The sequence below is a fragment of the Falco punctatus genome (genome assembly GCF_963210335.1).
Source record: "Falco punctatus genome assembly, chromosome: 12".
Classification (NCBI taxonomy): Eukaryota; Metazoa; Chordata; class Aves; order Falconiformes; family Falconidae; genus Falco; species Falco punctatus.
In genome coordinates this window covers 19,852,972-19,875,674 of record NC_137592.1, presented here as the reverse complement: position 1 = coordinate 19,875,674, position 22,703 = coordinate 19,852,972, and the positions used below count along the sequence as shown (strand labels likewise).

Sequence of the window (22,703 nt, the reverse complement as noted above, 5' to 3'; positions counted from 1 at the left end):
GGACAGCCAAGCAGAGCCTGAGATAGTGAAGAGCCTTTAACCATTCTCCAAGTTGCCTTAGGTTTGAGCATCCTCTTTGGTACACACTGCCATGCTACCTGTGCATTAGCAAGACCTTGCTGGCAGAAAGCAGTAAGCTGCTGTCCTGTGAATATCTGCTATCCCTTTGCAGAAAACCTTGCTGTTTTGTTACTAAGTCTTGAAATAACGCAATGACTGTGGTTGAGTATTTTCTGTGCTGCTCCCAGACAGTACGCTTTCAGCATAAGTGAATTTTCAGGACATTCTTAACAGCAGATCATGACTTCAATCACAAAGGAAGGATTCCATAGCAGACCATATTAAAAAAACAAAACAAAACAAAAGTGATAATGCCAGGGCATGGTTTGCCTAGAGGCTAACAATACTGATGTTACTGCGCAGCACTCTAGAAGTGGTCCATGTGTTGCTTGAGTCACAAGCAGTGACTTTAAGTAGCTAATTAGCAAGAGATCCCAGTATCTTGTAGATCAGTTTATACACTCACAGAAAACTCTGAAAGGTAATATAGATAAAAAGCAATAATAAGTGATTATTTATATTTTATTAATATCAATTGTTATTTAATGAACTTCATTATGTTTCATAACTGATTAAGACTCTTCATATTAGTTCTTGCAAAATAAATTGCAAGCCTCATCTCCAATGAAATTTTATCCCCTTCCTTCACCCTCACACAGAGCAGGTGCTTTGTAAATTACAATTACTTTTTATCACACAGTTCTTTTATTTGTTATAATTCATTTTGATGGATATCTTGTTGATGTGTGATTTGATACTTTTCTTTTTAAAAGGACAAAATGAGACATGCAGCATCAGAAATTTACTTACATTCAGACATTGTTCAGTTGCTCCTTCCTATGTTTCATGCTTCCCATTGCCATTCCTGAAGACCCTCTCTAATTTTGGAGGGAAAAGGAGTGGGAAAGGGAACATTTATGAATGTAATCAGATTCGCTGCTCTCTGCAAGCCTACATGTAGACTGAAAGAATACATGAGACAGTTTAAATATGTCTCCCTCTCTTCCTTTTAGCAGTCCCCACTATTGAAAAATGAATGTTTTCCAGGGAAAAAAACATCATTGCCAGTTAGGGTAGGACCATAGTTCTGTCAGTTGGGCAAACTACTCTGCTTTAAGTTGTGCTGATCTAAGAAATCATAACCTACCTGAAGGGCGTTGTTTGTAGCCCTACAAAAGTGGCCCAAGTTCCCATTTACAGAAAAAGGTTCCATTAGCTACAGCAATCATTTCTGCATTTTAAAATCATTTTTAGTCAATATATCTGCTAAACCTTTCAATCCATGGATAGAAGAATCAAATCTTTCAGTAGCGGTCAGCAAATGTTCATTATTTTGTGGATAAACCTTTCTTTCTGTGTGTGGACAGTTATGGCTTAGCTTTGGCATAATCCTATTATGTTCCTTCTTAGATAATAATGCAACTAAATAGATCTAAATAAATAGTAAACCTTTGCAGTTTACTTTAGCACAAATTACTGATGACATTAGCCTTTGATGCAAGCCTGTCTGTGGCAAATGAATACATTTAGTTGTGGCACGGCATGCTCATATATGTTAGGAGCTAAAATCATGGCTTATTTTGCAAAATATTTGAGGCCACATTGCAAAACATTCCAGAGACGCTGGTGTTTGAAGGAGATGAAATTGAGCTTTAAAACAAAAAAAAAAAAAAAAAAGCTTTAGGGAATGCAGAGCTCAAAACCTCTTCATTTAACTTGTTCATTTGAGTAACTGTTTTACTATACTGATTCCCCAAACACAGAAACTATTAAGAAAAGTTATAACTTAAATGTATCTTGGTGTTTGTGACTAAAGTGGAAGAGTTAAAGAGGAATGATGTCCATACTTTTTCATTCTAATTGTTCTTGAGAGTATTTTCTTTTATTCACAATGATTCTTTTAGTACACCAATTCTTATTTAAAAAATAAAAATCAAGAAAAAATTAGGCCTCTCTAGTCATAAACCATTATTAGGCTTATAATGCATTTTCTCTGTTGATACATGTCCTCCTTGAGTGCATTAGTGAAGGATACCAAATTATGAGATGAACTAAATACCAATTAACTGTTTAACAAGGAGTTAAGTGAAAACATTTGAACAAAGCACAAAGCTTTTTAGTTTCATTTTTCTGCACAGTCGCTATTCAGAGAGAGTAGTAATGCAATGCAAGACAAAATAATTTTTGAAAAATATTCCTGCTTCTACCTGACTTCACATAAGAACATTTTAAAATCATCTTGCAGGCTTTACAACCCACTGGCATTATTGCTTGTCAGGGCCTTCACACCAAACAGCAGGTGTTTTGTCATGAACTTGCATACAGATCTCATTTTGGTTACACAGTTTTAGTAATTCTCATGTTATTCCAGAAATTTCTTTAAACCTGCCACCCAGATGAGTTGAGCTTACTCAGCTTTCATTTTGGGGGGTGGGTGTAGTGGGCTGTGGATAGATTGTTTCTAAATAAATACATCTCTAGCCTCTGTGGTTGTGACAAAGAATTGAAAAACATGAGCAAGAGTGCACCCCCACAACCTCAAATATATGAAAAAAAAAAAAAAGAGAGAAAAATAATTGTTTTTTTCCCTGCTATTTAAATGTATGGGTGGGTTTGAAATATGAGGACATAGGGAAAAGAAATATGAGAAATATGAGCAATATGAGAGAATTTTCTGTGGGTAGAACACAGCTATAAACCAGAACCCCTCAAGCCCCATGAAGTGAAGCAAACTGCAGCTTACCTCATCCTCAGCCTGATGCTGCAGCCTGGAGATACAATAGGCAGCGGCATCCTATCTCAGCCTGGCCCCGCTTCATGGCCAAGCAATCCAGCTTTTTCCATTCTTTTGCCTAAATTGTTTCCACTCTCTCCAGAGACAGCTCAGCTACAAGACACTAAAACAAAGGAGCAGGGATTATTATATTAACCCTCAGCAAATAGGCTTTTGCCTCTAAAGCTACACATGTGCTCATGTTGAACATGTAACACTGCAGCTTGAAATAGTTTCTTCTCCATCACCCAGTATGTCACCTTCACTTCCCTGGAGTACTGCATTTAAAAAAAAAAAAGGGGGGGGTGGGGGAGGAGGGAGGAATCTCTTTGTAGAAGGTCCTTTCTTCTTTTAGACAAACAGCACACTTCTATTGCATCTAGGACAATTACGGAGCTTTTCCCAAAGTATTAAAAATAATTCAGCAGTTATGTCTTATCATGACTAGTGTTGTGTAATTATTACTGAAAGGTAACCCTGCATCACCGAGGTGACAACATACAACAATATCCGTTTGTGGATTGTCAGGTGTCCAACATGCAGTGTCAGTAGCTGCTTTCACAACAATGGAAATAAGAAGAGCTGTCATTATCCACTGAAATCAAAGCTCACAAGCACTTTAAATGTCCACCAGTTTAAGATACACGTCAGATGTTCCTGGACCCCAGCTTTCTCCTATATCCAGTGGTCAACATGGTCTTCCTGACTGACAAGAAGTTTGAAATGTTTTGTAAGACTGATGAAAAAAAGTGTCTGGGAGGGTTAAAACAGATTAGCAAGGAACTGTGAGGTGATGAATGGAGCTTGCCCCTGCAAGCCTTCCAGGTTATCTTCATCTTCATGCCCACTGGGAACTGACTCACAGGTGTTTTAGGAAGAAGCAGCTGCCTGCTTTGTGACATTTCAGCTTTTGCCTCCAGGTTGAGAAGAGTTTACAGGATAAGATACACAACAGAGAGGAGACAGTCTGCTGGAGATATCAAACTGCATTTGCTACATCCAAGGTAGAGCTCGTCTGGCAAGTGAGCATAAAGGTTTCCACATTTCAAACTCAAAAGGAGGTCGGTCCCATCCCATTGACAAAGGGCAGAGACTCTGAAAGGGGAAAAGCATTTAAAGTAAATTAACGCCATTAGTGAATTTAGAGCTGCTGAAAGCTGCTTGACATGGGCTGACATTTCTGGAGACTGACATCCTCCAGTTGCAGGGCACAAAACAGGAGGAGGCATCGCCTGGCTTCCCTCTCCGCAGGTCCCAGGGCAGAGGTGGAGGGTGGGAACGTGCATGTGCTGAAATCCTGCCCAGCATCGAGCGGGGGCTTCGTGTCACCCTGTCATGCATCATATCTCTTGCTCCTGCCTTGCTCCACACTGAGCCCTTCAGCTCTTCCTCCTGTAAGAGGCACACAAGGAAACCGCACACCAGGCGAGAACACTTATTTTCTCATTGCAATTTGAATCAATTAATTTGAATTTGAATGTAATTTAAAGCAACGGATCAAGAAATCAACACAACTTAAACCGAACTCGGAGTTGTTTGGGTTTTTAATAAATAACAGTCTGTCACCAGCAGAGTCATGGCAGCATTTATGTAAGCAGTATCACACTTTTGGATGGACTTTTGCTTTTCACAAGCATAAAACAAACAAACTCATGGCAGATCTGTTAGTTAGAAGATAAGCCCAGCAGATAGGAATCTCTGAGGCTTTATCTCGCCTTGCCCCAAACTAATTAATATGGTATTATCCTGTCTTCTAAAATCACCAATGATTTATAAAGTAAGAATTGTCATTATTCGACACATGGTGAAACAGAGGTACGTGAAGGATACTGGAAAGAAAGAAAACCAGAAACTAATTTTTTGAAACAGCATCTGAACTATTTATATCTGTGCCCATAATCTATCCACTGAATCCATAAAGTCTGCTAGTTACATGGCTTTGCAGTTTTACCATAACCTTTGTCCCAGGCAGATTACTTATCTGCAAGTCAATAGCAACACAAATTTTTATGAAGCAGGAGACAAAATCTGAGCAAACTTTTTTTCTTTCCCCAACATGCAACTTCAAACTCCAAAGTCACATTAAGTCCAGAACCACGCTAACCCCCACCCCTACCCCCAGAAGCGTGCGAGCAAAGAAGAAAGAGCTGAATGAGCGGAAAAGGGGCGTTTCTTGGTTCAAAGAGTCACCGAATCTATTTACAAAGGAGGCTGAGAGGTTGGAGCAGGGCCCGCAGAGAGGGCCAGAATTACCCCAGACAGAAACAGACGCTGCATCACTTTGCAGCGCGCAAACCTTGTTCTATCAGTGAAACTATAGTAACTACATGACCACTGGGGATTAGCCTGACCCCGGGTCATAAAACTTGATCGTGGTAGATTAGCGCGAGATCAGATCAGGGCTGCAGAGGCAGCCTTTCCTCCTTCTTTCAAAGAAGGATCACAAGCAAGATGCTAGCTCTGCTTCGGATCAGAAGTAAAACGCACACATGACAAAACAAATTGTGCTTACAAATATTTTGTCATATTAGATTAAATTATAGCACACAGACTAAACAGAGAAATCTGAAATGCAGGGTCTTGTGTTTGGGATATCCTTGGAGCTTTTATACAAAGAAAGAGAGAAGTTTACACTTCAGCATTGCAAAGCACACAGTCATCTCATACCTGCTGCCTAATACAAACACAGCTCGCTGTACGACAGCGATGTATCTGTTAGTGCAAGAACACATCGGTTTAACTGCCGGATTCCTTCCCCTTGCCTGCTGATTTGGCTGTGCCGCCCTTCTGCTCGTGGCGCTTCTTGTCCTTTCCTGATAAACGACAGCTTGTCCTCTCTTCCCACAAGTCCATCTGCCCTTATTTCTACCCTGATTTCCTGTGCCTTTCCTATTTTCATCACATTTTAGCTCTGGAGACCCTATCTAATACGTAAAGCAGCCTCCCACCCTCTACCTACCTCGGTCTCCTGTGAATACCACTTCTTTTTGTGAAGCTTTCTTACGCCAACCTCCTCATCAAAAACGTTTCCACACCTTCCTACCTATTGTTACTCAGCACACCGCGTTAGTCTGAGTCAAGGGGAAGCCTGTCGGGGCAGAGAGCTAGCAGAGGCAGTGACACGCTGAGGGAGGCAGGCAGGGAGGCAGGGAGCAAGGGCTGCCCAGGCACCAAGCTCAGTTGGGTGTGCAGCAAAACAGCTCCTGGAGCCTGAAAGATAGCAGGGTCAGGCAGAAAAAACTGCAGGACAACACTGTCATTTCATGTCAACTGGATGTTATTGGAGTTTAGGATTTTTTTCCAAGCTACAAATTATAAGAAAGTTACTAGTCACCAGGCTAGTCTGATGGCTTCCCTATAGGGTTCTGTCTCTAAAAACACATACTTGGCTTTTAGAAGAAACCTCATGAATTTAAGAAAGGGATCGCACCAATGCAACATGCTTGCTGAGACAGGAGTGCCTAGAGTCATTAAACCAAGTGGTCCTTTCCAGTTCTGTGTGGCTTTGTTTCGTCCTGTTTTTCCAGGAAATAAAGGGTGAGGAGTAAAAGAGCTTGTTGGACTGGTATAATTTTCAGAAGGTAGGAGAAGAAAGCAAAGTGGTGCCTGAGCTTCAGGGCTTTTTTGGAGAGGGAAATTTCAACCTTTTCTTCTTTTTTTTTGAAATACATAATGGCTTGCCTCTCTGTTCCTACTTACCCTGCAAAACAGTATGCATCAAACTCCTGAACAAGCCCTGTGCTTCAAGATCTCTTCTGCTCCTAGAACTGCTGAAGAATGAAAGGGAGCATAAGGGAGTTCAGTGGGGCCAACACATCCAAGGACATAAACTGAGCAGTCACCCAGGCTGGCAGAACTGGAGGGGCAGCATTTCTGGGATGCTTTCTGCAGAGCTGCTGACTGGTCAGCATGGCTTACTATGCAAATGTGGGGGGAATAGCAACAAAAACTGATTTTGCCAGAACCGCAAAATAATTAGGACAATTCCTGCCCTGCAGAAATTGTGCCTAGGAGAAGTTAATTGCATCAGCAGAGGGCTGAAAGCCTGCACTAACTGTACCCAGAACAACATCAGCAAGAAGAGCAGAGCTACACCAGCCACAGGTATCCAGAAAGAACTCCTCTTATTTCTGCTACCCACCATCCAGAATACTCCCCTTCCAACCTCACCTCCACTCCCTTAGTGTCTCCTCCAGGAAAGGGGGTCTTTTCTCAGCCCCTGATCAGCCCAGGCAGCGGTCCCACGCTTACTCACAGAAAAACACTTTCTGTGCTGATGGTGCAGGGAGAGACATTCATGGGCAGCCAAGAGGTCTCTGGGACCGCAGCACTCATGCCCTAGAGAAGAAATAACCCAGAATACATGGGTTTAGTAGCTTGCTGTGAGAGGCCCTCATAGAGTCTCAGCATCCCTTGTCAGCACCCGGCAAGGACATGTGGCTGCAACATATACCCCTTCCTTGACAAAAAAATTCCCACAGAGCATTCACATCAGAATTTGTGTCAATACCACCATTTATCTTTCTCCTGGCCCACCTCCCTGGCAGCACCTCCTTCAGTCCCCAGCATCTTCTCTGCTCCTGTGCCGCTACCACCTTTGCTTAGCCAGGCGTGTTGGTGGCAGCACGGGAGATGAGGCCCTGCAAGTCAGGGTGACAACAGCACCGAGCACTTTTTCTGGCACCTCTCATAGCTCTGCCGTCATGGCCCAAAGCACCAGTGGTACCCAGGATGGTGCAGGCAGTTACGTTAGCAGAGGTGATTTAAAACCTCCACCTGCCAGCAGCACCCAGCACAGCCACCATTACTGGGTCTGGGTCCTAAGGACATGGCTTCAAACCCCTTCAGCATAAACCCAAAATCTGGCACTCTCCGCCTTTGCCCCCCAAAGCCTGGATGGCTTTGACTTTCATGGGGCAGGCACCAAGCCTGGCCCTCCACACTGTACTCACCTCCCCGACACAGCCAGCATGAAATAACTTCCCTGCCTGCATTTCCCTTTCATTTTATCTGTTTCAGAATTGAGCCACAAAACAGTTCAAGAGCTAAAGTGCTGATATGCCAACCGGTATTTGAAGGGAAAAATATTTTTGTTCTTTTAGTGTCCATTAATTACCTAAAATACTGCTTACAGAGGAGCCTCACTCCTCCATAAGGAGAAGAGAGAGAGAAAAATTGAAATTATCTATATTTCAATAAGGAGGATAGTTAAACTCTGAGTGGAAGACAAGGGGGAAAGGCTTTTCCAGCTGCAGGGCATTGCCCCACATCTGGCTGAGTGCAAGTGGATGCCTGGCACAGCTCAGGTGGGGGTTCCTGGACCCCAGTGAAGATGCTCAGCATGGTCCAGCCCAAAACTAACCTGCTTCCACCTACAGAGCTGTGTCTGCTGTGAGTGGAAACAGGTCCTCCTCTTCCTCTAGCCTCTGCTGCTCACAGTCCCAGGCCCTAAACGCCCATGGAAGGGCATTAGACCAGCTGGACTCCCACCTCAAGGGTACCATACCCACGCATGCACCTCTGCAGATATGGTTAATATTCATCTGACCATGCAGTCTTTGGTGCCTGATAACTTAAAAAAAAAAACCAAACCCAAACAAGTATTTCTCTTCCTGGTGTCTGTGGTTGAGAAATGTTTGTGCCAAGTGCCATTCACCTGGTGGTTACAGCTACCTATATATTTATATTTGACTTGCACTTGACTTAATACTACGTGAACTGGTGAGAGTAAGAGGACGTTGATCTCTGCCTTACTGCTTTGCTTCACAACAAAGGTGTAGGCACAAGAGGTGGGCTCACCACAGAATATTCATGGATTGTATTTGGGCAGGAACAGTTTGTAAACATCAGAAGAAATAGAAAAAAATATTTGTGTTGCGAAACAGTAATGTGTCATTAAAAGACAGTTTACTTTTCAGACATGTACAGTGCTCCACATTGTTCCCATGCTTTTCAAAGGAAATGATTAGTGTTATTAGCACAGCAGTCCTCTTCAACAAAAGCAACTCTAGCCAAGTTAATGTTTAAGAAGGAATTAAATATTAACTCAAAGGAAAGCACAGAAGTCATAATGGTTTCAGACCATACATCAGACACACACAAAGAAATATTGCTGTTAAAGAAAAAAAAAAAAAAAAGGGGGGAGGTGGGGGTGCGGAGCAGGTTTGGTTCCCAAAACTAAAAATCTGAGTTCTCTTGCCTCAGCTTCTTCAGGTTCCCCGAGATGAAGGATAGTATTGCCTCTTTGCTTTTCACCCCAGGACAGGTAATTTTCCTCCTGCATTTGGTTTAGCAGTGACTCTTTAACAATAGAAGGTGGATCACAGTGACTTAAGCTGCTAAGGAGGGCTGCAATTTGATTCCCAGCCTGAGATTTGCAGGTAAGATAAAGTGCAAAGGTGACTAAACACCACAACAAGCAAGGTCTAGCCCCATGGCTTTGCCTGGAAGGGAAAACGGATTATTATTATTATTATAGCAGCAAATCTACCAAGATCTGTTCCTTTTCTCCTGTTCCAGCTCCAGTACATGAAAATCCTTGCAGCTGTCTGAAGATGGTTTTATAGTGGCAAAATGACTTGTTATATTACTCCACAACATGCATTCTGCCCTGTTTTACAATAATCCCTTATTCTCTTTTCCATCTTTGCATTCACTACAAGCTTATGAGCTGAGAACAAAGTCATGAATATTACCTGCACCACTATAAATGCACATTTTTATACTGCATGTTGTGCTGAACTTCCAGAATAATATTCTCATTAATATGAATGTTTGGTCCTAGACTATATCTACACTGTACTTTTCATCTTCAAAGCATTTTAGAGATATTAACTAATTAATCCACTCAAAGCCCTTTGGGGGAAGCAAACTATCATCATAATATTGTTCTTAACTTTTTTTTTTTTTTTTTTTTTTTTTTTTACAGACAGAGAAACTGAGGCAGGGAAGTAACTTATTCAGTGCCTCAGAGGGAAGGAGTGTGAGAAAGTTGTCAGGACTTGCTCCTTCCCTGTCCTAAACCCAACTTACTACTGTAGCTCATCTGCACCTCATCACTTGTCACTGTGGCGAGCGTGCCTTCCTTCCATGCTCATGTAATTTTACAGCAACTCTTCAGCACATGGTCTTTAATAAATTGCAAACACCAGATAAGCAGCTCTATACACAATAGGAAAGGGGGGTGGTGGTGGTGGTGGTGGTGGTGTTGCTGGCAGGGAGAGAAAGAAAGAAAGAAAGAAAATGCCAAAGTAGCTTCAGGAGGAAAGTGACAAATCACTGGGACCAACCCAGCCTCATGGGCTACTTATTTCAGCCTGGAAAGAGACTTGCCAGTACCGGCCGTTACTGGGCAGTGTGTGCTCTTAATGGGCAAGTGGATGAAAATTCCCCTTCCCTAGGGGAGTACAGCAATGCAAAATGAAATCTCCACTCTAGGAGTATTTATTCATGGGAATGGCTATGTATGCAGGCTGTCTCTGGAACTCAAAAGGACTACTAACACGTATAAGCAGAAATTCTACACGTTCCAGTTTGAAGGATGGAGGGAAAAATTGTCCATGGTTTTTGGTTGCTCACTAAATGCCTGCCTCTGTGAAGCCCAGATCTCTTGGGAGCCTGCTCTGGAAGGCCTGTCCCTCTTTCACCAGTGGGTCCATAACACATTTTCCAAGTTCTTTTATCCCTTGTCTTGTAAGGGAAATGAACAAACCTGCATGAAACAGTTTCTCCCCTACACTTCATCATCCGGAAGCCAGTACATATTGCATCTTGAGGGATGAAAACTAACTCGGGCCTTAAAAGCTAAGCTTTTAGGAGTCAAAGGCTAAATAAATACTGATTTTCACAGGGAATCACCCATACAGAGCCTGGAAAGAGAAGTCTAAATGGACTCTACAGAGCACCAAGACACAATTATTCCTCAGATAATTGTTGCAGGCTGGAGCAATAAGCACCAAAGTCTGAGCACAACTTGACACCAAATTTTGCAGCAGGATGTTCTTATGTTTTTTCTGAGTGCTTTTTTCAGGCAAGAACAGCTTTCCATCTGTTTTGTTTCTTTGCTGCAGCTTTGTCGAAGAGAAACTTACCAACCTAAAATGCTGATTTAGTCCCACCACTTGAACAGCTGTAGAATGACAATAACTTCTTACGACCCATTTCTCTTTGCCAGGTAAATTGCCCAAACTCAACACCAGCACAGTAGGGTCCACTGATGGAAACTGCAGAGTCTGGGACACCATGTTACCTGGAAGCATTATTGCTGTGTCCGTGACAGTCCCAATAACAACATCTAATAATTGAACTGATTTATCAAAATCCAAACAGCAGTTTACAACAATGAGGCAATTTGTATGGCTTCAGGTGAAAAGGTCTCCACCAAGGCCTTTCAGAAATGCTGTACATTCCCCCCCCCCCCCCCCCTTGGCTTCATTGCGTCATGTTTTACAACTACTCATCAGGTATTGGCTAACTGGGGCTATTATGATGAGAATATGATATCGCTAGCATTTTAATCCATTGCTTCACTATACCTTTCTTAAATATTTTCTGTTCTCAACAAACTGATCTAGCTGCTTTCCGGTGATGTTATCTTGCACTTTTTGCTCATTTTGATAGCTCTGGGAGATAAGTGCAACTCCTCCCATACCTCTGTCCCTTCTTACACGTCTGTCTGCATTGAGCAGCTTGTTTCACAGTTCCTTCCAGCCACTGCCCACACATTGGCCCTTATCAGGCCAAGAATCTCAAAATCATACTCAGTTGCACAATTTTTTGCCCCAAACTTTTTACATGAGGTTGCTAATATTATACTCATCAGTCTGTTTTAAAGTACTGTACACTTTATTTGAATTACTGCTCTAAAAGACTTGTGGGGTTACTATCAGAAGTTTTAGTGACACATTTCCTTTCGGTTAATGGTAATTTTTTGCTCAAATAGGTTCACTCCTTTTCTACAGCTGGGTAGGTAACTGGATCTGCAGCTAGACTCACCAGGACAGGAGTCTCCAGGTCTGTAGAGCAGTTCTGACAAGTGGCATCTGCAAGACCATACTGACTACTGCAACCCAGGTTTGAGACAGGCACGTGGAGCAGTTTCCCACTCACAAAGGAAGTGCCAGGCTGAGGCAGGAAATGGGTAGTTCCCAGCTGAGACTTTTTCAGCAGCCTTTTACAGAAAGTACAAAGTTGCCCAGGTCAAAGCAGCCATTTCCGTCATTAAAGTTCACAGGGCTTAATTTCAGAATTTCCTCAGGTGCTTACGTTTCCGATAATCATTATGTTTATGCTGCAATCGACCATCTCCACATAGACCAATGTAGCACTATAGTGGGCAGAGACAGCTGTCAAAATAGAAACATACGAAGATTTAAAAACAGCAGGATGCAAACAGGATTCAACATCCCTGTACCCCAAATTCACATTTCTCGCACAAAAACACCCTTATTACCAAAATCCCTTTCTAATTTGACTCTTACCTCTCATAATCAGAATGGTGTGACATAAAAGCCACTAGATACCTTTTTTAAAGAACATCTCGAAAAGCAGCTCACTCCCATCATGTTTGATATTATTTCCAGAGAGAATCATGGGCTAAACAGCACATTTACATAAGCGATGCCTGTGCCACTGTCTATAGGTGGCACAGGCAAGCATATCAGATGTGGCACGGTATATTTTTCAGACATGATGCATGTTTGCATCCAGATCTCCAAGTGCCTGCTGAGAACCTGGGAATAAATACTTTCAGGGAGAACTGGAGGACTGGTAAAAGCTTAAATTGATCAAGATAAATACCAATTCACTGTGGGTATCTACTGTAGAACTGGCACTACAGGGGTCAGGACATTGCAACCCAGAAACTGCATCTAAATATAATATTGCAGACAGCCACTGATGTGTCTCACTTCCATTCTGCTATGGAGTTACTTCTCTGACTGTTTCCAACAGGTTGATAAGTTTGAGGGTTTGATATTGACACAGCTTCCACTCCTCTGCTGCTGTACCAGTCCATGGAAGCATCACCAGTAATGGACCCTGTATATTAATAGATCTTATTGGTGGCACTGAATCTTCCTTTTAGCTGTGATCTTAAATGCCATCCTCAACCATCTCCTTTTACTTGCTGATGCCCAGAATATGGTAAGGTAGGCATTTTCTGCATCCACTTGCCAGTACCCTCAATACCAAAGATGACTGTTTTTCATTTTTGCCACTGATTCCTCAATCACACACACTCTGTAGTGAGTTCCAAGGTGCTCAGCTTTGCAAAATCACAACTTGGCTAGCTTTTCACGATGACCATATGCTGATTCCCCAGGTAGATTTTGCAACTAGCAATGCTACCTCTTTTCCCCACTCTCAATTTCTCTATAGCTCATAGTTTCTCCTCCTCATACAGCAATTATTCTGTGGGACAAGTTCTGTAGCAGCTGAATTCTTTAATCTTTTTCCAGGTGCAGAGTGCCTAGAAGAAATCTCAGACCTTCAAAACCATTTTGATACTCTTTTCAGCAGTTTTGCTGTAGGGATACCACAATTTAGGTCTGCTCAGACTAGATTTCTGGAGTTGCTTCTGCCTTTATCATCTGAATCACTTGCCTGTCCCATTCTGTGTGCCACAATACTAGTATCGGCAACTAGCAGTGACTTTGGCATTGTCAGTACTAACTGCACCTTCATGTTGTAAAGCTCCTCTCGGCATCTTCCCTGTGTTTTATATTGGCATAGTGGAATGAGGATGATCCATTACAAAGATTCTAATATTTGCAGCACTTGATGACATCTTCTCATTCTTCCCTTTGGTAGTGCAATGCCTTTACTGGTAACACACCCTCTACGTGGCATACAGTTTCCTGTCTGCGTGCAGCTGTCCTGCCCTGGTGTTAGACTGAGGTTTAGAACAGTTTCACATTATTATTCTAGAGTTAGAATGATGCCTGTAGAAGACAGTGCTCCATTTTTTTTTTTTTTTTTTTTTTGGGGGGGAGGTGGTGTCTACATATGCTTACAAACTTTTCAATAGTGATATTGTCTGCCACAATCAATGCAGGTGGCACTGTACTTGGAGCATTATTTCAATACAGCGGGATTTTCTTCTCCCCAGAACTTCCTTCTCATTTGTTCATCTTTTCCTGCTTTCTTCTATGTGTTTGTTCCTGTAAAACTTGGTTTATTTTTATACTTTTCCTTTTATGTTTAGACTCTGTTTGGTGTGAGCTACCTTGCTATCTTGGAACATAGCTGTCATATTTGACAGGCTTATTTCTAACTTTCTGAGCAGCCCTGTTTGAAGTTACATCATTTCTGTCCTTGCCACTAAGATAAAGTTTCAGATTTGACATTCAAACAAATCATCCATTTCTACCACTGGTGTTAACCAAGTGCTTCTCAGCAATGGCTGATGAAAACTTTTTGCATGTGATACTTCCTGCCTTTTCTGCAGTTTGAAGATGTTGCTGAAGAGCAGCTGGAATTTTACAAGGGCTTCAAGCTGCTGCTCCTGGAACCTATGGCAGCTATTGCGCACCAATGGTTCAACAGGATCTGCCCCTTTCTGTCTTTTTTGGTATCCTTGAAAAGTGTCACAGCCTTCTTGGTTTGTTCTTTTGGCATTTGGGTTCTTTGCTTGTACATATTATAAACATTCTTGGGTTTTTGATTTCATGTACTCACATGAGGCCACTTATTTCTGACACCAAGTTAGACATCTAAACGTGAAGAGATAGGCAAAAAGCCAAAGCTGTCCTGCATTTATTACTTCATCTGCATGAACCGTCTTTTGTCATCAGCCTTTTCCTGAAAGCAGTGTTCTCTAAATTTCTAGACATTACCCTACATTCAGTAGTCCAAGTGCTCATGCAGTCAACAAAGCTACCCTAGCAGTTCTCTGAACACCAAAGGATGGATCCTCGCACACTTCAGAGGTGGCCCGTTGGAGAAATCACTTTAATGCTGGGACTGCTAAATGTTGTTACTAGAATTTCAAAATTTTTGCTTTGACATGTCTCTCACTGTAACAACACATATAGAAGTAACAAAGATGTGGGAGAGCAAGAGATATAACCCGCAGCAGACAAACTTTAAATAAGTCCTTTCCACAGTAATGCTGGATAGGTCTTCTCTGCCTTAGGTAACTTGACCGTTTTACGTGTAAAGGCTACAGTCTTGTGAAATGTTATCTGAGTTCCTGCATGCATAGGGGCATGTGTGAGGGTCAGCTATGCATGTATATCCTGAGTCTGGTCTGGAAAGACCAATAGCATCATCAAGGAGCCATCCTCACAACCACAGTATGTATTTCTATATTCCTGTTCCAATTAATCTAACGGCAGATCTGGTTATCTGACTGGAGTAGATAAGGAAGTGAAACCATTCGAGTAGAAAAGGACCATAAACCACAAGAGAACATATTGTAAGAATTATTGATAGCAACCCAAAAACTCCAAAGAGTGTATTACAAGAGTTGCACACATACCAGGCCATGCATGAGTTCAGTGTTACTGCTACCTGTGCTAGTAGAAGTAACAGACAAAAAGGAAGAGACACGCAAAGTTCAAAGTCTACGCTATCTGATAAGGCCTGTCAGAACAAAAACCAGGACGTACTGCCAGAACTAAATTATTTCCTCAGGACAAATCATGCATTCGGAATCAAGCAACATGGGCTGAACAGATAAAGCCCATTTGTATAACATAATAATGGATAGGCATATATTTCACCAAAACAGTAAATAAATACACTCTACAAACACAAGGCAAAACCACAGACACAGCAGACAACACAACATCCTTTCTGCTGAGACTTGAACAGCAAGACACAAAGAAAAAACCTAAAAAGCGACCGACTGATAGATATGCATATACTTTCTGAAAACTCTACGCCTCTGAATAAAGAAAGAAAAGTTAAAGCTGTCTCCCCTCTTGCAAAAAGGGATTACACTTGCTCCAACATGAAATCACCTTCAAAGAGTACCCAAGAATTTCTAAAATACCAAGGAATGGAAGCCAAAAAAAAACCCAACCAACACCAAAAAAAACCCCAAAACCCAACAGAACCAAACACAGAAAAACATACAGTCTTCCCCAAACTAGAAAAAGAACTTTTTTCAGGTAAATGAGACTTAGTCAAAACAAACAAATTATTCAAGCAGAGAAAGAGCACGTCGTATATGTGATATGTGATGAGACAAATTTTAAGGGACTAAAATATTTGATATGCAAACAGGCTTCACTAATTGCACTGAATTTTCCTATCTTGGTGGAGACAAAAGGAGTGCTTTAATAGGCATCCCTACAAGAGGTTTTCTGAATGAACAGGGCTTGTAGGAACTTGGAGTGCCCTCATTGCAGAAAATGCCTGATAAGGACGGAAACCTTCCCATGTGAACTGTCCCCATTCAGGAGCATGGAGCAGTTAGCAGGACAGTGCTACCATCCCTATGATCCAACCAAACCACTCTCGCAGGCAGTCTCCATCATTAACCAAGCCAGCCCAGCCACCAACACTGCTTTCTGCTTCAGGACAATCGCACGTGCTCCAGACGCTACTCCTGTTTTACCAGTAGAGAGAGATTTTATTTCCAGTAAGCAATGGTGCAGGACAGGCAGGGTTCACCCTGCTTTTTACCCTGCATCTCTCTACAAATGGCCGAGCTTAGCGGTCAACACTTTCCCTACTCTGCAGCAAGACTTTAAGGAATTATTTTGTATTCAAAACATATAGATACTGCTTTTCCAAGCTACTCGTATATTGGAGCAAATAGTACAGCAGGGGAAAGGAGAAGTGTTTACAGGTATTTCTTCAAGAAAACCCTGAAAATTCATGGTGTTCAAGGTTCTTTTTTGTGAGCTTACTGCAAACATTCATAGCAATTTAGTTCCATCTTCAAGAAGGTTCACAAACATGGATAACACTGCAGCTTCTTGTGCAAACATATATCCATTAATGAAGATATGCTAAAAGACTGGCACAACTATTTGCATTGAGAGCATTTGCAGAGCTAATGTAAAAGCTTCTTGTGGTTTGGGAATTCCCAAGGCAGGTATCAAAAAATGAAGTGGAAAAAAAAATACAGCACACTGCAAACCACCAATGGAGGTAAAGCAAATAACAAATAGTCAAACCAGGTACAAGTACCCTCCAAACTCAGCTATGCTACCCCTAACCTTTCACTGAGCAAGATGAAAAGTTGGCTGAAAAAAATGAAATAAAATTAAGGAAAAAAAATATCAAAGAATGTTTGTGTGATATTTGTAAACAGAAAGGATACATTTGCCAAACACATTTTTTCTGCAGTTAGTTTGCTGTTCTTAGCCAGATTCTTCATACTTCTGTCTGCAACAGCCTCTGTTTATTCTTTTTTGCGCAGCTCCACACTGGATGCAGGTTTGTTCCAGATAAACAGAGACAAGACTGGGCTAATGGCATGAGGTCAGTCAGTGCCAGGTGGCACCACCAATATGGCCTTCAGCGCTTCACTTCGGCGTATAGATATTCTGCTTTTATTGACTGTTCACAAAATGTCACTGTAACACTATGCAACCAACAACAAAAAGGATGAAGGACAGACAGCAGAAATCATTGCAGCCAACCCAGAGCTCAGCAGACCTCCTGGGAGACCAGGAACCCTTCACCCTCCATGCTGGGGAGAAGGGGCACATGCACTGGCAGCCATCTCCCGTGCATCCATCGTGGTGGGCCAGTTCCCCTTCTGCATTGCAGCTCGTCACTCACTCTCCTTCTCCCACAGACCCGGGCACTGAGGATGATTTAATTCATGGTGTTTGTGTGGTTCATTCGCCACCGCCACAGACTGCTGACTGGCACAGCGGAGGGACCAGCAAAGCCTGGAACGGGAGCAGGCAGGAGAGAAGGACTAGGAAGTGTTTTCACCCAGGTCTACCACTGAAGTCAATGCATTGTGCAACCTCATCCTGCAAGGCTGAGGCAGCTCAGGGCTCCTGAAGAAATCATGTTTTGTTGCCAAGACATGCTTCTAGTAGGGACAGGGAATTTCTATTTCCTGGAAACAAGTGAAGCTGGCTAAAACAGTTGCTTACGATGTGCTGTCTATTGTAGTTCCTCAGACAGAAGCACCCATTTCTATTAACCCAAGTAAATTCAGGGCCACAGAGTATAGCTTGAAATCAGGGGTCTTTTATTAAAAAAAAAAAAAAAAAAAAAAAAAAAGGAGAAAAAAAACCCCCAAGTAATAACTCTGTGTTTTTTATTTAGATTAAACCAAAACCCAGCCGCATTAGTTTAACCTTGGGCTTTGGTGGACTGACATGCCTGAACAGACCTTTACACTGCCAGGGCTGCAGATGCTGAGGTAACAGGAGAAGAGCAGCAGAAAGCTGTAACCTGTTGCTAAGATCAGGCAGCTTCTAAGTCCTAACCATGACCACAACAGACACGCCATTTGAAGGAGAAGCACATACAAAGGACAGAGCAGCTGAGTTTATGCTGGATTCTTCACCAGCACTTTTAAATGCCAGGAAAAAAAAGAGGGGAGGGGATGGACAGACAAAGGGGTCACAGGGAAAGCTTTGGGGAAATGTCTTGCTCTTTAGCTGGCAAAAACCCACAAATATACACACCTATAGTGATTTATGGTGTTAGTCACACACGCAGATAAAAATGGGCTACAAGTACCAAGGATTTATAACAATGGTCAACAAAACCAATTTGCTCATAACCCTCAGAGACAGTTATGTCTCCTTCCCAAAGGGTCTAATAGCAAAAATATTTGCAAAAGCCAAACACAATACTAAACACAGAACCATAAAAATAGGAATACAGAGTTGGGACAGAGCTATGCGTACTGGCAGAGACCGCCACCAGCCCCTGCTCTGGGAGCAAGGTAGGTACATAGAAGAAGTGTCTGTTCTTCAAAACTTCTGACTTCTGCCTACACAGGTGACAAGGTCAGACCAGAGACAGTCAAACCTGACAACAAGCTTGACAACATTGAGAGCTGGTGTTGAAACAGCACCATCAGGAACTATTTTAGCAGAAAATGCAGGTGGGAGAGGAAAGGAGTTCAGCTGAAGGAGCCCCTCATCCCATGGAAATGAAGAAACACACCCTTTGTGCTTGGGTCAACTGAACTCAAATATTCTTCTCCTACTCAACTAAAACTATGTAAATATTTAAGGCAAATGGGGCACCATTTCTCTCTCTTTTTTTTTTTTTTTTTAAAGCCCCCCCACCCCCAGCCCTCCAGCCATGTGTGTACACACCCCCTTGGGTTACACAAATAACAGGCAAGACTCTCCCAGATATCTGCCAGAAAAAGAAGTTAGTGCTATTTACTGTTACTCAAGCTTGGGATTTCTCATAGCTAAACAGATAACCAGCTTGCATGTTTCCCTTCACCTTTTAACTGCACTTAATTTTAGCAGGTACAAAAATGTTTACATTTAGAGGAGGGAGAAAAAAAAAAAAGGCAAAATTCATTAGACAAACACAAGTAGCAACATCTGTCACCAACCAGCACAGCCCATCCAGTTGGAAAGCATTAGGGACGAGACCCCAGCTGTGCCGGAGCTGGGAGTCTGGAATCATGCACGGTGAGTTGTACACTGGCCACCAAGGACTCCGGCGTGCCGGGTCCCCAGGGCCCGCAGCTGCGGCCGCAGCCCCCCGCTCACACATGCCCAGCACCCTAGGCATCGCCAGCACCCCTGGATGCGCGTGGAGGATGATTCACTGCTGAAGCCAAAAGCATCGCACAATTAAACAAGCCCATTTAACTCGTCATTAAAATGCATGCTTGTGAAACAGGACTCGGGGCAGAATGAGCACTAACCTGAACGCTCAGCAGCAATGTTGTGCTGGCCTGATCACTGCTGCATGCCACCTTCTTGGCCTTCATTTTGGCTCTCTGGAAGGTGCCCATGCTGCACCTATCACCAGGTTATTAGCAAGCTCACTAAGGCAGGCACATCCCACCTGCACCGCAAACCCAAACCAGGTCTGAAAAGGCTTAAGGAAACAGCTGAAATCTTCTACCACTACTAAAATACCAACAATCTCTACACAGCTTTAGGTCACAGCTACAATGGGAAAATAGCTTTATTTTTACTAGGCTATGTTTTGTAAGTAGCAGAATTTTGAATATATATTATACCTTTTATCAAAAGGGACTAAACAATAGGTCTTCAAAAATGCATATGGAGACACTCATTGTTTTAAATATTATTTTAGATATACTGGACATTTTTAACCAGGATGCCAGCTGACATATTTTAAAAAATTCTGTTTTCATGCTCTAAACACGACCTGCAGGAGAACATGTCTTTAATATGCTTTCTGATGGTGGTTAAGCCCTGGCTGAGATCAAATCTGCATTAGACAAAAGATCATTCCAGGAACCAGGGAACTTCTGTTCTACCACCAAAGCTGTTCATTACTGCAGAGTAGGTGGGTCACTGCATTTGGATTTTGCTCTTTCTCTTGTAACAATGCTGTAGTTACAAAGGTGGCTCAACAGGTTCTTCTAACATCACAACTCATTCCTGCTACCCACCCACTTTTTCAGCAAGCTTTTCATATGCTAAGTGACAGCAAATCAGATATAATCATCCTGCCAGTGTATTCCCGCATCTTCCTATACAACAGGTACCGTCATAAAATACTGTCCTTGCTAGGAGGCAGGAATGCTGGGCTCAGCAGGCTGTGCTGCCTACCGGACTTTCTTTTCTGCTTTTATTTCTAACACGTGCTTTGTTTCCCTTCCAGACAGAGGTCTCTGCTTGACGACGGGCCTATGTGCATTTTTCATGCTTGTTTCTCATGCCAATTTGCGGACAGGCCAGCAGCGGCTGCTCACGCAGACAGGTCATTTCCCCGCCCGTGGCCCGCAGTCTCCACGCTGCTCCTCATCACAGCAATAAAGGCATGTGTTTATGTCTCCAGGTAGCTGCTAAACCTGTGTCTTTTAGTGAGGGCTCTGACTCATGCAGGGAAAGGGCTTACACTGCAACTTCTGCAGTAGTTCCCCAGGTTTCCCTCCCACACCTACACCAGAGATTTTCACCCTTCCTGCCAGGACAGCTCTGCAGCTCGTGAAACAACAGCTGATCTGCCACAGATCACAGCCTAGCATATGACAGCAAGCCATTAATGACAAAGGTGCAGTGTCACAGTCCTCACCCCAAGCTAAGCTGTCCTCATTTCTCCATCTAAGCCCTCCAGTGTGTGCCACTTCTTCCAGGAGTGTTTACAAAGGGTTACTACAGCTAAAACCTCCTGACTTGGAAGATATAAATATCACAGCTGCAAAACATCATACTTATGTTCTTTTGAGTAAGGAGCCAAGATACAAATCTGTCTTGCATCGCGTCACCTGGACACTTAGACTTCTGTGGGCAGAACATTGTATGTGCCGTGGAAGCGATACAGCAACGTATGAATTATCAGTCTTTGAATTCTCAAGCAGTTAGCCAAAATTGTTTCCATTAAGGGGAAAAATTGATGACAGTCTCTTCTCTCGTTGATGCAATAATGTTTCTGTAAAAAAAAAAAATAAATCAAAAGTCCTACTTTTTTTGAACAAAGGCTTGAGAGATAGTTACTTTGCCAAGCTTTAAGCCTCATACAGCAAGTACTTAACACAAAAAAAAAAATATCTTTCCTCAATTTTTTCCGTCTTTAGGGCTGTTTTAACAGGCTTCAATAGCCCTGGCTGGCTGGCATTACTGTTTCTCTCTGGCTCAGTTTCCCTGAGCAAAACCCCACACAGTATTACCCCTGCACCCCACCCAAGACCTCCTTGGTTGTTCCTACCTGTATTTTAAATGAAAGGTGGTTGTTAATCATCTGGCTAGAAGCCAGCCTACAAAAACATGCCACTTTTCATCCTGCTTTCCTATTCCAGCCTCCAAGGCTCCCTACCTGCTTTGTCCTGGCTGTAAGAAGCACAGTGCTTTCTAGCAGTGCTCTGGGATGGTCACCCCCGAGTAGCCAGAAAGCACAAAGCAAGACCCAGAGAAGCATGAGGTTGAAAGTATGAGTGCCAGTAAACACAGGAGAACCAACCCTGCTAGCTCCTTTCAAGCTTTGAAGAGTCCAGACACCGAGCAGGAAAGCAAGTTTACCATCTTATGCCATGGGAAGGGGCTGTGGCCAACTGGGACCATCCTCCTCCCTTGATTTTCAAAAGGCAAACTGAGATCAAGAAAGCCACGAGGAAAGAGTAGTTCATTTTTTTCCTGCTGAAACCCAGTGGCAGACTTTGCTGGCCACCACGCAGGTCTGAGCTCTCACTGAAGTATCCTGACAGTCTCGTTACATACATCCAGTGCTGGGTACCCTGGAGATTCTGGACACCTGACCAAAATGTCTGGCTCAGCACCAGGTACTGCCATAGGTACCGTTGTACAACATTTTCTCTACTTTCTTAGTAGACTTTTCCCCTTGGGTTACTCTTGCTCAGCTATCCTCTTCCCTATAATTGACTTGCATAACCTAACTATTTTTTTCCCTTTGTGGGAAAAGCCAGCATTTCTATTTTAAAAAAAGAAATCAAACACTGCTAATTAACAAATTCATTGTGAAAAAGAGCAAAAGCTAAACAGAAATTGAAATTCCCAGCCAATCAAAATTTCAGAACAGACTGAATAATATCAAAGACAAAACTGAAGTAATTTCAAACCTTCAAAGGTAGACTGTAATGTTATGGAAATGGTTTTCAATCACTCCTTCTAAATAAGGCTTATTTGAAATTAACACCTTTTTGCAAAGAGCTGGATGAATCAGCATTTTCCATTGGAAAAACATTCCATGTGAAGATTTCCAGCTTGTTCTACGGCTTTCATCGAGCTTGGCTTTCTTGCCTGTCCTGTACAGTGTTTACTTTAGCATT

The 22,703-nt window shown here is 42.6% G+C and overlaps 1 long non-coding RNA gene across 1 annotated transcript in view; it reads right to left on the bottom strand.

Annotated features, from left to right (window-relative positions):
* The window catches only part of LOC308072137, a 138,839-nt gene that overhangs the window by 102,893 nt on the left and 13,243 nt on the right, over positions 1-22,703 (bottom strand). Inside the window, exon 1 of the long non-coding RNA XR_013931509.1 lies at positions 2,804-22,703. This exon is cut by the window's right edge and continues 13,243 nt beyond it. This is a non-coding gene — a long non-coding RNA (uncharacterized lncRNA). The remainder of the gene's footprint in view (positions 1-2,803) is intronic.